Raw genomic sequence first — 14,519 nt, forward strand, 5'->3', positions numbered from 1 at the left:
AGATTCAGGCTAACTTAGACTATTCAGTCCATTGTGATAAATGAAACGTTACAAATGTAATTAAAGTGTTTGGGGAACGTTTGTCGACAGCCAGGAAGTCTGGATCGGGGCGAAATCGAAAACCGGAAGCCGCTGAGACGGCAAAGAGAGTTGCCGGTAGTTTCAAGCGAAACCCTAACCTCTCTCTCCGAGATGCCGCAAATAAGCTGGATGTATCGTCTACAACCGTGCATCGAGCCAAAAAACGAGCCGGACTATCGACTTACAAGAAGGTAGTGACTCCAAATCGCGATGATAAACAAAATACGACGGCCAAAGCGCGATCCCGGAGGCTGTACACGACGACGCTGACGAAGTTTGACTGCGTGGTAATGGACGACGAAACCTACGTCAAAGCCGACTACAAGCAGCTTCCGGGACAGGAGTTTTATACGGCAAAAGGAAGGGGAAAGGTAGCAGATATTTTCAAGCACATAAAACTGTCAAAGTTCGCAAAGAAATATCTGGTTTGGCAAGCCATCTGTACTTGTTGCTTGAAAAGCAGCATTTTCATAGCTTCCGTGACTGTCAAGCAAGAAATTTGCGTGAAAGAGTGTTTGAATAAACGTCTGCTGTCTTTCCTGAAGAAACACGGTTGTTCCGTACTGTTTTGGCCGGATTTGGCATCTTGCCATTACGGTAAAAAGGCCATGGAGTGGTACGCCGCCAACAACGTGCAGGTGGTTCCCAAGGACAAGAACCCTCCCAACACGCCAGAGCCCCGCCCAATTGAGAAATACTGGGCTATTGTCAAGCGGAACCTAAAGAAGACCAAAAAAAACTGCTAAGGAGGAGCAGCAGTTCAAGGCAAACTGGCTTTCTGCGGCGAAGAAGGTGGACAAGGTGGCTGTACAAAATCTGATGGCAGGTGTCAAGCGTGAGGCCCGGCAATTCGGATTTGGAAAAGCGAAAGCCTAACTGAATATTTTTCCTGAATTTTATACTAATTGAACTTGAAAAAGAAATTTAATTTGATTTTTTAAATAAACGATTTCACCGATTTACACGCGTTTTCCCCTGACCAAATTTTGACCGTATCACCCTTTAGTACTAATTGTTCTTCTTGTGAAAAATTTTAAGCAAATTGGGGCAAAACGCTGGCTTCTGAGCCAAAACACATACTTGTGCCAAATTTGAAGTTAATTGGACTAAAACTGAGATCTAGATTTTGATAACAAAAATTTGTTCACGGACAGACGGACATGGCTATATCGACTCAGGAGCCCACCCTGACCATTTTTGCCAAAGACACCATGTGTCTATCTCGTCTCCTTCTGAATGTTGCAAACAAATGCACTAGCTTATAATACCCTAACTTATAATACCACAGTGTGGCGCAGGGTATAAAAATATATACCAATGAAAATTCGTCCCGGTTGAATCTTAAAAAAATTTCACTCCTAGCTTCAGGCATTTTGGATTATCAGAAATTAAATCAAGAGATCAGTGTTTGTGGGGATTACATCAAACTTTTACCGACTTGAAAAAAGAATTTGCCATAGCACTTTATGAACCACACCTCTAAATTTCCCATTTCAGGACAACTGATATCTAGATGCACAAGAATTTAAAGACGGATAGATTTAGAGAAAAATGGATAAAAATCGCAGTGTCTAGAAGATCAAAATGTCAAATCGGAAGATCACTCTATATTGGGGATGTATCAAACCATGAACCACAATACACCATATTCGGCACAAATATTTGTGAATCTAAAATACATTTAGATTTACATTTTCATGAAATTTGGATAACAATTGTGGTGTCTAGACTATCAAGAGATCGGTGTTTATGGATGATATATCAAAACATGGGCCGATATATACCAAGTTTGGCCGGTTATACTAAACCATGGATAGATATATTATAAATTTAGCACAGCTCTTTAGGTTAGGTGGCAGCCCGATGTATCAGGCTCACTTAGACTATTCAGTCCATTGTTATGTTATACCACAGTGGAGAATCACAATGGACAAGCTGTAACGGAACGAAATAAATTTTTGTATTGTATTCGTCCGTACATAGATTTATTTGATTGTGCCTCCTGTTGTTTAATGTATGTGTGCCTTTTCATACCCACTTTCCTACTCTCCACATAATCACTTCAATCATTAAAGACTGGGTGGGTATGGGAAAAATAATTTATATGGCAGTCTGACTTTGAGAAACATTTATTTTAGCTTGCTATGAGCAGAATTCTCAATTACGTTGTGGCTGTGGGAGAATATAAACTCGCTATTTTTGGACTACGAGCAGGGAGTCCCGACAGCTGAAGGGTATTGAACACGACGAGTGGCACGACCGCAGTCAGTTCATACTAAGCAACAGGAACTCTACCACCGCACTAAGTGTTTCGGCATTTAGCTTGCTTCCGCACTAATTGTTTCGGCAATTAGCTTGCTTCCGCACTAATCGTTTCCCGACGATTAGCTTGCTTCCGCACTAGTAGCTTCGGCTATTAGCTTGCTTCCGCACTAGTGCTTCGGCTATTAGCTTGCTTCCGCACTAGTAGCTTCGGCTATTAGCTTGCTTCCGCACTAATCGTTTCCCGACGGTTAGCTTGCTTCCGCACTAATAGCTTCGGCTATTAGCTTGCTTCCGCACTAATCGTTTTTCGACGATTAGCCTGCTTCCGCACTAATAGTTTCGGCTATTAGCTTGCTTCCGCACTAATCGTTTCCCACGATTAGCTTGCTTCCGCACTAATAGCTCCGGCTATTAGCTTGCTTCCAAATAGCTCCGGCTATTAGCTTGCACTAATTGTTTCGGCAATTAGATTGCTTCCGCATTAGTAGCTTCGGCTATTAGCTTGCTTCCGCACTAATAGCTCCGGCTATTAGCTTGCTTCCACTAGTAGGTTCGGCAAGTAGTTTGTAGTTTTGTTACTAACCTAAAAACGAAACAACATTCAACACCGAATCGCCACATCACCCGGAGTATCAACTTACACTATCAACACTGAATCGCCGCATCACCCGAATCATCAGCCGAATCAGCAACCGAACCATCAACCGAATAGTCAACGACGCCGAATCGTCAACGACAATCCCGAACCATTAACCGAATCACTATCCGATCGCCGCCGAACAATCACCGACACCGTATCAACGAATTTAGCCGAACCAAATCGTCAACAACCGATCCGCCGACATCTTAAAGTTGTCCTGGACGACAACTGGTCTACCTCAACTGACGACAAAACCACTTTACAAAGCCCATGTAAAATTTATTGGAGATTACCCAATTTTGAACTACACTAAACAAAAGAACCTTATATTTCACTAAAGCCGATTTAATTATGTTTTATTTCATGGAATTATTACGTTGTAAAAAAGTTTCCATGACTTAAATATTTTTATACCCTCCACCATAGGATGGGGGTATATTAACTTTGTCATTCCGTTTGTAACACATCGGAATATTGCTCTAAGACCCCATAAAGTATATATATTCTGGTTCGTGGTGAAATTCTGAGTCGATCTGAGCATGTCCGTCCGTCCGTCTGTTGAAATCACGCTAACTTCCGAACGAAACAAGCTATCGACTTGAAACTTGGCACAAGTAGTTGTTATTGATGTAGGTCGGATGCTATTGCAAATGGGCCATATCGGTCCACTTTTACGTATAGACCCCATATAAACGGACCCCAAATTTGGTTTGCGATTGCTCTAAAAGAAGCAAATTTCATCCGATCCGGCTGAAATTTGGTACATGGTGTTAGTATATGGTCTCTAACAACCAAGCAAAATTGGTCCACACCGGTCCATAATTATATATAGCCTCCATATAAACGGACCCCCAAATTTGGCTTGCGATCGCTCTAATAGAAGCAAATTTCATCCGATCCGGCTGAAATTTGGTACATGGTATATGTTCTCTAACAACCATGCAAAAATTGGTCCACATCGGGCTATAATTATATATAGCCCCCATATAAACCGATCCCCCGATTTGGCTTGCGGAGCCTCTAAGAAACGAAAATTTCACCCGATCCGGCTGAAATTTAGTACATGGTGTTGGTATATGTTCTCTAATGACCATGCAAAAATTGGTCCATATCGGTCCATAATTATATATAGCCCCCATATAAATCGATTCCCAGATTTGTCCTCCGGAGCCTCTTGGAGGAGCAAAATTCATCCGATCCGTTTGAAATTTTGAACATGGTGTTAGAATGTCGTCAACACTTAAGAATTGGTCCATATCGGTTCATAATTATATATAGTTCCCATATAAACCGTTCCTCTTGGAGGAGCAAAATTCATCCGATCCGGTTGAAATTTGCAACGTGGTGTTAGTATAAGGCCGCTAATATCCATGCCAAAATTGGTCCATATCGGTCTATAGTTATATATAGCCGATCCCCAATCACACAAAAATTGGTCCATATCGGTTCATATTCATGGTTGCCACTCGAGCCAAAAATAATCTACCAAAATTTTATTTTTATGGAAAACATTGTCAAAATGTTATTTCTATAGAAAATTTTGTCAAAATTTTATTTCTATAGAAAATTTTGTAAAAATATTATTTCTATAGAAAATTTTGTAAAAATTTTATTTCTATAGAAGATTTTGTCAAAACTTTATTTCTTTAGAAAATTTAGTCAAAATTTTATTTCTATAGAAATTTTTTTCCAAATTTTCTTTCTATAGAAAAATTTTTCAAAATTTTACTTCTATAGAAAATGTTGTCAAAATTTTATTTCTATAGAAACTTTAAACTTAATTATATACGTATTTAATCGGCCTTTTTTAGTTTAATATATACTACGTATGGACTACCTTGTTAGAAGACGATGTTAGGAAGTTTTAAGATACCTTGCCATCGGCAAGTGTTACCGCAACCCAAGTAATTCGATTGTGGATGACAGTCTTCAGTAGAAGTTTCTACGCAATCCATGGTGGAGGGTACATAAGATTCGGCCTGGCCGAACTTACGGCCGTATATACTTGTTAACTAAATTCGTATCTCCCATTTCAGAATTTCTTAGAATCTGAAATTTTTACCAATAATGCGCCCATCTTGAACTTTGTATAGCACTAAAGACATTCTTGCAATTTTGAACTCAAATTTTTTCATTCAAACTATAAACATTTCTTTAACAAGTGAATAAAATTAATTACACCGAATACATTTTCTTGAATTTGTCGAAAAATATTTACTTATTTTTGTGATATCAGCGTTTGTAATACTGTTTAGTTAAAATTTTCTAAAACTAATCAATTTTTTTCTAATAATAACCAAAATGTGTCATCCTGGTGGGTTCACTGTTTTTTCAGTGTACTTCCGGATCACAAATTGGCGATCCAAACTACCTTTTTGGTAGCTGTTTTTTGCTGGGTAATTATGAACCGATATGAAGCATATATGAAGCATATAACATAGTTGTTAGAGAGCATGCACTGAAAAAACAGTGAACCCTCCAAGAGGAAAAATTTTAGTTAATTTTGGAAAATTTTGATTATTTTTAGAAAATTTTAACTAAACAGTATTACAAACGCCAACATCACGGCGATGTCATAAAAATAAGTAAATACTTTTCGACCAATTCAAGAAAATTTGTCAGATATAATTATAATTTCACTTGATAAAGAATATTTTGTAGTTTGAAGATAAAAATTGGACTTCAAAATTGCAAGAATATCTTTAGTGCCATACGAAGTTCGAGTAGTAAAATTTACAAATTTGAGGAAATAATGAACTATTCTGTGAGAAGAACGGATTTAGTAAATCTTTATGCTTCATTGGTGTACATTTTTTTCCTCTATTTTAGTTAATTTAACTACAATTTTAGAGTAAGGAAAATTTTCTCCAAATATAATAATTTCATGAACTAAAATAAAGTTGCATTGGCTTTAGTGAAATAGAGGGTTCACTTTTTTTTGAGTGTATAATAACATTGCGTGCCAAATTTCAAACGGTTCGGATGAAATTTGCTCCTCCAGGGAGCTCGGCAAGTCAAATCTGGGGGATGGTTTATATTGAGGGCTATACCTAAAAGTGTTCCAATATAGTCTATTTACAACGCCATCCGGCCTACATCAAATACCTACACCAAGTTTCAAGTCGATAGCTTATTTCGTTCAGAAGTTAGCATGACAGCCGAACGGACATCGCTAGATCAGAGTTTCGCCAGAATATATATACTTTATGGGGTCTGAGACCCCATATAACCCCGAGTTTATAAGATTTTTAACTTACAAAATTTGTACAGGTTTTTGTAAATTTTTTCTTCAATTAAAATATTACGGTCATTTTCATGTATCTCCGTTAGACTTTAACTCCGAGTTAACAAAAAGTAAAATCGAAATATCTTCTCTCCGCTTAACTTTAACTGAAAAATTTTTAGCCGTTAAGTTCCTAACTGGTATATGGAATATATAGACATCATAACAGATATGTCCATAGTACGGTTTAAAAGTTCGTTAGCTAACGTAGCACTAACGGAGCTTTCTGAAAATGGGGGTTAGTCTCATAAAATTAATTCCAGTTCTATGTCTAGATAGAAAAAGTATACCAAAAACTCTTTGAATTTTATATATAGTGTTTAACCAAATTATAAATAATATATTTCAATAAACATAAATGTTAATCTATGTGTTAGAAGCAGAATGATAAAGTTAGTATACCACCCATTCTATTAAATATGGAGGGTATAAAAATATATAGTCTTTTACTTTGTTGCATTACATAGCAGCCACCCTGCAAGTTAAAGAGAATACGGGATTATATTGAGATGTCACTGGGTTCTTTTGTAGAGTGTAGTGTGTTATCCGCTGCACGGTAGGCAATTCGAATGAGTTTTCTTAGCTAGACTCATCTAGCTTAGTTGTAAATGGGTCTTTGCTATTGAAAAAGACTTAAGGCCACTATTTAGCGAAAGGCAATGGAACCATTAACCATGCAACAGAAGTGGCGAACTAAGGACTTTTTTGATGTTGATGCAACAACGTTAGAGGTTGCAATTACTCTTAAGGCTAAAGTTGTGCTACCATTGTATTGGTCGATTGCAATAACAAAATCTATCGACTTGTACTGTACATATGTATGTCTGCACGGAACTACTTCATAACTGTTTTCAGTATACTCTCATTGATTTTGCACATATGCACTTGAAATGTTTACCAATGGCTCGATATGTATGTGGTATAGCTATTTTCTGTTTGTGTATGTGACATGCAACTGCTTGCATTGTTGTTTTTGTCCACAATGCTGCTGAATTACAGATAAAACTTTTGCTCAGACTTTACCAATCCAAAAACACAAACATGCCAAGTGACACGCACTTGCTGGAAAAATAAACTTTTGTGGATATGTCAATTCTCTTCTGCTGCTCAAGCCAAAACTATATGGATGGCATTGATAGAGAAGGATGCAGAGAGAATAAAAACACAAGAGGACGAAAATTTCTCTTCTACAAAAACAACAAATGTCAACCGTATAGACGTCGCACAATGCCTGCTGCGTTGGTATTACCTACGTTGCGGTCGACGCGCTGTTTTGATAAATTGTTTCTAAAGGCATCGGTAGTTATAATTTCAAATTGTCTGCCAAAAAAATTAATAGAATGAAAAGATTTATATAAAAGAACATTTGTTATTACAAAGTAGGTTCTAAATCTTATTTTCCTTACGTTTCGTAAAGCCGGCAGAGAACTGAACTGGGTGACGCCGACGCAAACTGTATGATATTTGAGAGAAGCGCCGACAAAAACCGCATGATATTAGAGAAATTTTCCTCATGACTGCCACCTACTGACGCAGTTTCGCTTCACAGTTTCGTCCTCTTGTCTTTTTATTCTCTCTGAAGGATATACAATTAGGGTTACCAGATGATGGTTGCGGAAATCCGGGACATTGCGCCGTACATTCCGGGATTTATCGGGACAAGCAAAAGCAGTCACATTTTTCGAAAATATTTGCCCATATTTTATCACTTGGTAAATTTGCATATACGCCATTGCGTAGTCATTGTCTACAGTCTTTGAAATTTCTAAATATGTTGGAACCTCTGAAACTCATATTTACTGGCATATTACTTTCGCTTTTGGCAAATTTAAAATTTAAGCTCTGCGATAACAATCCTTGCTTCTTTTGTAGTGCCTTTCGATACTGGGAATTTGGAAACCGCCATGGATATGGTTTCGTTATACTTCGCATCAGAGTTGGGGATTGTTATAGTGTCACTAAAGAGTATGGTAGTGATAGGGATAAAGTCGAACTTTAAAATGTTGGCAGGGGGTATAGACTTGACTTATAATTTCTAAAAATGCATTTCGCAGAAACACGAAATAAAATTAGACATTTGTGTATCTATTTTACATTTACTGCTCAAGTAATAGTGATTTGATTTGTTTCTCATAGTGATGATATTTAATGAAATGGTAGGTTAGGTTAGGTTAAAGTGGCAGCCCGATTAAATTTCAGGCTCACTTAGACTATTCAGTCCATTGTGGTACCACATTTAACTAAAAGTACCTATTACATATGGGCACTTCTAGTCTTAACCACTGAACCTTCTCTATTATTTACTTTTGTGGAACCAACCAGATTGCTCCAAAAACATTAACAACATTAACGTTTTCCAGGTCAGCCAGTAATCTAAAGCTATATGCTCCTAAAATTCGCTGACGCCTTACACAAAAAGCAGGACACTCACACAAGAGGTGTTTAATTGATTCCTTTTCCTCCACATCATGACAGCTTATACAATAGTCATTATACTTCGCACCTATAATTTTTGCAAATTCGCCTATCAGGCAGCGGCCCGTTATAGCAGATATCAGGAGTGCTATCTCACGCCTTGAGAACACTAGCATATCTAGTGTGCGGTTTAAGTTTAAATGGGGCCATATTTGCTTGGTGTCGTTACAACCCTTGCAATTTTCCCATCGAATATTGGCCATCACTACAGCCTTCTCACGCAGTAAGAGCTTGCAGGTGGCCAGAGGCATACCAACAGATTCTAGTTCCCCTGGAATATGTAAGGTAGTTCCTAGCCTTGCCAACTCATCCGCTTCGCAGTTCCCCAGTATGTTCCTATGGCCAGGCACCCATATTAGGTGAATATTGTACAGCTCAGCCATCTCGTTGAGAGATTTGCGGCAGTCTATGGCCGTTTTCGAGTTAAGGAACACAGAGTCCAAGGATTTTATTGCAGGTTGATTGTCTGAGTATATATTAATGCCAATATTTGTTGGAACATTACTTCTCAGCCAATTCACCACCTCTCTTATTGCCAATATTTCAGCCTGAAAAACACTACAGTGATTAGGTAATCTTTTCGCTATTCGAATTTCCAGATCTTTAGAATATACTCCGAACCCCACTTGTCCATTCAATTTGGAGCCATCAGTATAGAAATCTATATATCTTTTATTCCCCGGGGTCCGTGTACACCACGCCTCACTGTTGGGAATTAGAGTCTCAAACTTTTTGTCGAAAAGTGGTTTTGCCAGGGTGTAATCCACTACGTTAGGCACATCTGGCATTATTTTGAGGACCGAACTGTGACCGTAACTTTTTTCCGACCACAGCGATAGCTCGCGCAACCGCACAGCCGTTGTTGTAGCTGACTGTTTGGCCAAAATGTCTAAAGGCAATAGATGCAGTATGACATTAAGGGAGTTTGTTCCTGTCTTGCTGAATGCACCTGAGATACACAAGCACGCCATACGCTGAAATTTGTCTAAACTTGTCGGCTGGTGAAGTGCCGGCCACCAGACTACAACACCATATAGCATTATAGGTCTAACCACTGCCGTGTATAGCCAATGTACAATTTTTGGTTTTAGTCCCCACTTTTTCCCTATTGCCTTTTTGCACGAGTATAAAGCTACCGTTGCTTTCCTCGCCCTTTCTTCAATATTCAGCTTCCTGTCCAAAATAACGCCAAGGTATTTTGCACACTCCCTAAAGGGAATTTCAATACCCCCTAAGGAAATGGGCCTAACCGTGGGAGTTTTGCGATCTTTGCAGTACATGACTAGTTCTGTCTTTGCAGGATTTACCCCAAGACCATTATCTTTCGCCCATTTCTCAGTCATCCGGAGGGCTCTCTGTATAATATCTCTGATTGTGGATGGGAATTTTCCCCTGACTGCTAGCGCCACATCATCTGCGTATGCCACCACTTGTATCCTTTCTTTTTCTAGGGAAACCAGAAGGTCGTTTATAGCAACATTCCAAAGAAGAGGTGATAGAACTCCTCCTTGGGGAGTGCCTCTGTTCACATACCTTTGTATGTTTGCTTGCCCTAGTGTGGCTGAAATACGTCTCTTTATTAGAAGTTCGTCTAACAGCCTAAGTATACCTGGATCAACATTCAGAGTTGTCAGTCCATTTAATATCGAGCTCGGATGGACATTATTGAACGTCCCTTCGATGTCTAGAAACGCCACGATTGTGTATTCTTTGACAGATAGTGAGCTTTCAATAAAGCTGACTAGTTCATGCAATGCGGTCTCAGTATGGTACAAATTCTCACAGACAAATGTACATTTAACAAGTATATTCAGCAGTAAGTTAGGCCGTGCCTAATCCTATACACCAACTAACATGGATCAAATATAATAGTTACCTTTGAAAACTATTCGTCTGGAAAGTTTACTTTCAGTTTCAAGCTATTTTCATGATCAGTGCGCCTTCTATACCCTCAAGAAGTGAAATCGGTCTATATGGAGGCCTTACCAAATGGAGCAATAAAGACTAAATCCGTTACAATTTCAGGCTAATCCGATATAAGCCCAAAGAGTTAATTTGGGTAATCAGTCTATATGGGTGCTTTGCCAAAAACATGCACCGATACACAAATTCAGCACACCTAATTGTGGTTCTAAAAACCCTACAGAATCCAGACCCCAATTTGGAGGGCGGGTTTATAAGGGGGATATATCAATATCTGTAACGATACACAATTTATTCGGAACACCTATTTATGGTCCTCAAATTGGATAAAAACTATGGTTTCTAGAAGCTCAAGAAGTAAAATCTGGTGATCGGGCTATATGGGGGCTATAGCAAATCAAAGACCGATACACACCATATTCGACACACCTATTTGTGGTCCTAAAATACCTCTAGATTTCCAATTTAAGAAAAATCGGATAGAAAATAAGGTTTCTAGAAACCCAAGACCCCAAATCCGGGGATCGGTTTGTATGGGGGCTATACCAAAATATGGACCGATATAGCCCATCTTCGAACTTTACCTGCCTGCAAACTAGTATTAATAAAATTAAGTGCATTGATATTGAAAGCTGTTGTGTGATTACGACAGACAGACTGACGGAAATGATCATATCGTTTTAGAATTTCTCCCTGATCACGAATGTATATACTTTATATAGTCGGAATTCGATATTTCGATTTGTTACAAACGGAAGGACAAACTTATTTCACCATTCTATGGTGGTGGGTATAAAAAGTATGAAAATCCAAAATCGAAAATATTTTTGAAAGCGATTTAATTTCAAATCGTTTTCTTTTCTAAGAAAAAAAAAACAAAACATATGCCTTACGTAATTGAAATTCCGGGATTTTTGGCAAATTTTGTGAAAGATTTGGGACACTTCCTGGAGACGAAATTCCGGGACAATCCAGGCGAATCCCTGTCATTTGGCAAGCCTATATGCAATTATTCGATTATTCGTTTGAACAGAGACCGCATGGGGAAAACATTTTGCGATTGAAGGTATTTTCACGGCATTGGAGGCATTTCTGGTCTATACTGTAACGATCACCATCTCAGACCCTATCCTTTCCATACGTATGCTACAATATTCGGCCTTGATCAGGACTTGTCGGAAAGGATATTCCCTGGGTCACTTACAATAACGTTAAAATTTTTGGTAGCCTTAGTTAAGTTGTATCTGAAACAAAGGATATACATACATATATAGATTTTATATAGAAAGAGGGAAACACTCACTGCCACCCAAAAGTCCAAACTTTTGGGGACTGACTTTAGCCTTCATATTGTGGCAAGTTTCTTTTTGTCCATTAACATTATTACGCTTAGGTTTCCAATTTCGCGGATTTAAATAACCGAATCGAATTAAATAATCATGGCAATAAAAGATATAATTTTAATTGAAGAAGTATTTAGAATCAATCATGAAAGGACTATGGAATAAGGATAGAGTTTTACAAATAATATCTAACTCCCAGCAAAAAACTTCCCGAATATTAAGCAGCTCTGTAAAGGAAGAAAAGTCAAGCAGCACTTATCCTTGCAAAGAATTCATCGAGGAATTTATAAAGAAATGTTCCACTTAATGCCGATTCTTCTATGTATGCATTTAAACGCTTTCCAAAGCACAAAATATGGATATGGAGAACATGCACCCTCAAAAAAATCGCCTCTCTAACATATGTTCCAAACATATTTTGCAGGAAGCACATATATTATTGGATACTGCCGAAACATTAATATGTTTGTTTTATGTGAACATATAATATGTTTGGAAGCATTTTGAGCCCAAAAATATTATATGCTTGGAAGAATTTTCCCCAAAGAAGATTGTGCTCATTCCCTAACATAATTTCACTTCCACGAAATTTTTTAGTTCTTGGCACCTTTTTCTGTAATACAAATAATGTTGAAGAAATTATTCAATTTTATAATTTTTTTAAATTTTACCTTTCGCCTGGACGGAGAATCGAACCGAGGACCATACAGTTTGTAAGCTAACACACTACCACTGAGCTACGTAGTTGTTATAGTCACCAGTAGACAATTATCGTTATAAGTTACATTTATATAGCATAGTTTGCAGCGCCCACGAGCCCATGCAAACATAACATTATTTAACAGAAGCATACATGTGTTGGCAACGTGGAGCAGTGGTTAGCATGTCTGCCGTACATGCAAAGGGTCGTGGGTTCAATCCCTGCTCCGACCAAACACCAATTTTTTTTTAATTTACACATTTATATTTATACTATATTAAATTTTTATAATGAAACTTCGAAATGTGGGTTATTAAAGATTTACAGTCAGAAACAGTGCTTGATATAAACGAAATGGACTGAGCTTTTGGCTAAGATATTATTTTTTTATTGCAAAAATAACAATTTTGTAATAAAAAACTGGTTTTGGTATAAAAGTTTGAAATTTTGGAAGGAATTCAAAAACTCTAACAAAGGAAGAACGTGGGTTGAGTATAAACATACATAAATAATTTTATAATATACACAAATTAAATAATAATTAGGCTTAAATTAAATAATATTTAGACTTAAGCATATACAATTTTTGGCCTTATCATAAAGCAGTTTCCGAAACAACATATAAGCGGTTTCACAGAAATTGCTCTCTTTTGATTCTCTCGCTGTGTTAATTTGATATCTTTCGTCGACCCTCCCGGTTTTTATCTCTATTTCTTTCTCTATACTCTCTCTCTCTCTGTCGCTCTCTGAATAAAATATCACAACATATATATGTTTACTCGAAATTTGTAAATGAATATATGTTTACATTCACACATATAATTTTTATGAAATACGCATGCCCCAAACATAATATATTCTAACATATCAACATATGTGTTCCAAACATTTAGTGTTAGTTTGAGAACATTACATGTTTGCACTTAAATATATTGTGTTTAAAAATTGTGCCCGAAACACATTTTGCTTATATCGAAACATATGAAAAACATATTTTTCTAACAGTGTGAAATCGTAAATTGCCACATAAACTTTCTATTTGCAGCCTTATCTTTGTAAATTACTTACCTAGTGCGAAAATGTCCAGTATCCCGTATTAACTATTAGCTATTAAGATTTGTAGCGTCGTTAGATCGGATTAGGCCTCAAAACTTAGTTATTAGAATTTACCTTTTGGAAAATTTCCATAAAATATTTTACTGTTCAACCTAATTCCAACAATTTTTGATGTCAAATGATAATTTTTCAAATTTTTTCTATACGTCTACTTACATATAGAAAATCAAATGTCCAGTATCCCGTATTAACTATTAGCTATTAAGATTTGTAGCGTCGTTAGATCGGATTAGGTCTCAAAACTTAATTATTAGAATTTACCTTTTGGAAAATTTCCATAAAATATTTTACTTTTCAACCTAATTCCAACAATTTTTGATGTCAAATGAAAATTTTTCAATTTTTTTTTCTATACGTCTACTTACATGTCGAAAATTAAAAAAATATATATAACTAAACTCACAGTGGTTAATAATTTTACTCACTCAAAGAAGGACAGAGAATGAAGCCGACCCATTTTTTGTCGGCGGAGGCTGACACAAAATTTTTATCTCCGGCGGCTTAACGGCTAAGCCGATATAAATTTGTCATTCGGCGATGGACAATTATCCATTATAAAATCAATTTGAAGTTATCGGAATGGTAATGAGATTGGTTGCACAACCAATCTTTAAATCAAATTTACAATTGATTCAAAATTTTTTACAAAATTATTAGAGCAACTTTATAGTAATTGATTGTGAGTGGAAGGTT

The 14,519-nt window shown here is 37.1% G+C and overlaps 1 long non-coding RNA gene across 1 annotated transcript in view; it reads right to left on the bottom strand.

Moving 5' to 3' along the window:
* LOC142241851 (uncharacterized) overlaps positions 1–14,158 on the bottom strand; it is a 28,477-nt gene extending 14,319 nt beyond the window's left edge. The window contains exons 1-4 of the long non-coding RNA XR_012723843.1: positions 14,088–14,158; positions 13,983–14,024; positions 13,779–13,918; positions 11,561–11,911 (exon numbers count right to left, since the gene is read on the bottom strand). This is a non-coding gene — a long non-coding RNA (uncharacterized LOC142241851). The remainder of the gene's footprint in view (positions 1–11,560; positions 11,912–13,778; positions 13,919–13,982; positions 14,025–14,087) is intronic.
* Positions 14,159–14,519: the final 361 nt, after the last annotated feature.

The sequence above is a fragment of the Haematobia irritans genome, chromosome 1, assembly GCF_050003625.1.
Source record: "Haematobia irritans isolate KBUSLIRL chromosome 1, ASM5000362v1, whole genome shotgun sequence".
NCBI lineage: Eukaryota > Metazoa > Arthropoda > Insecta > Diptera > Muscidae > Haematobia > Haematobia irritans.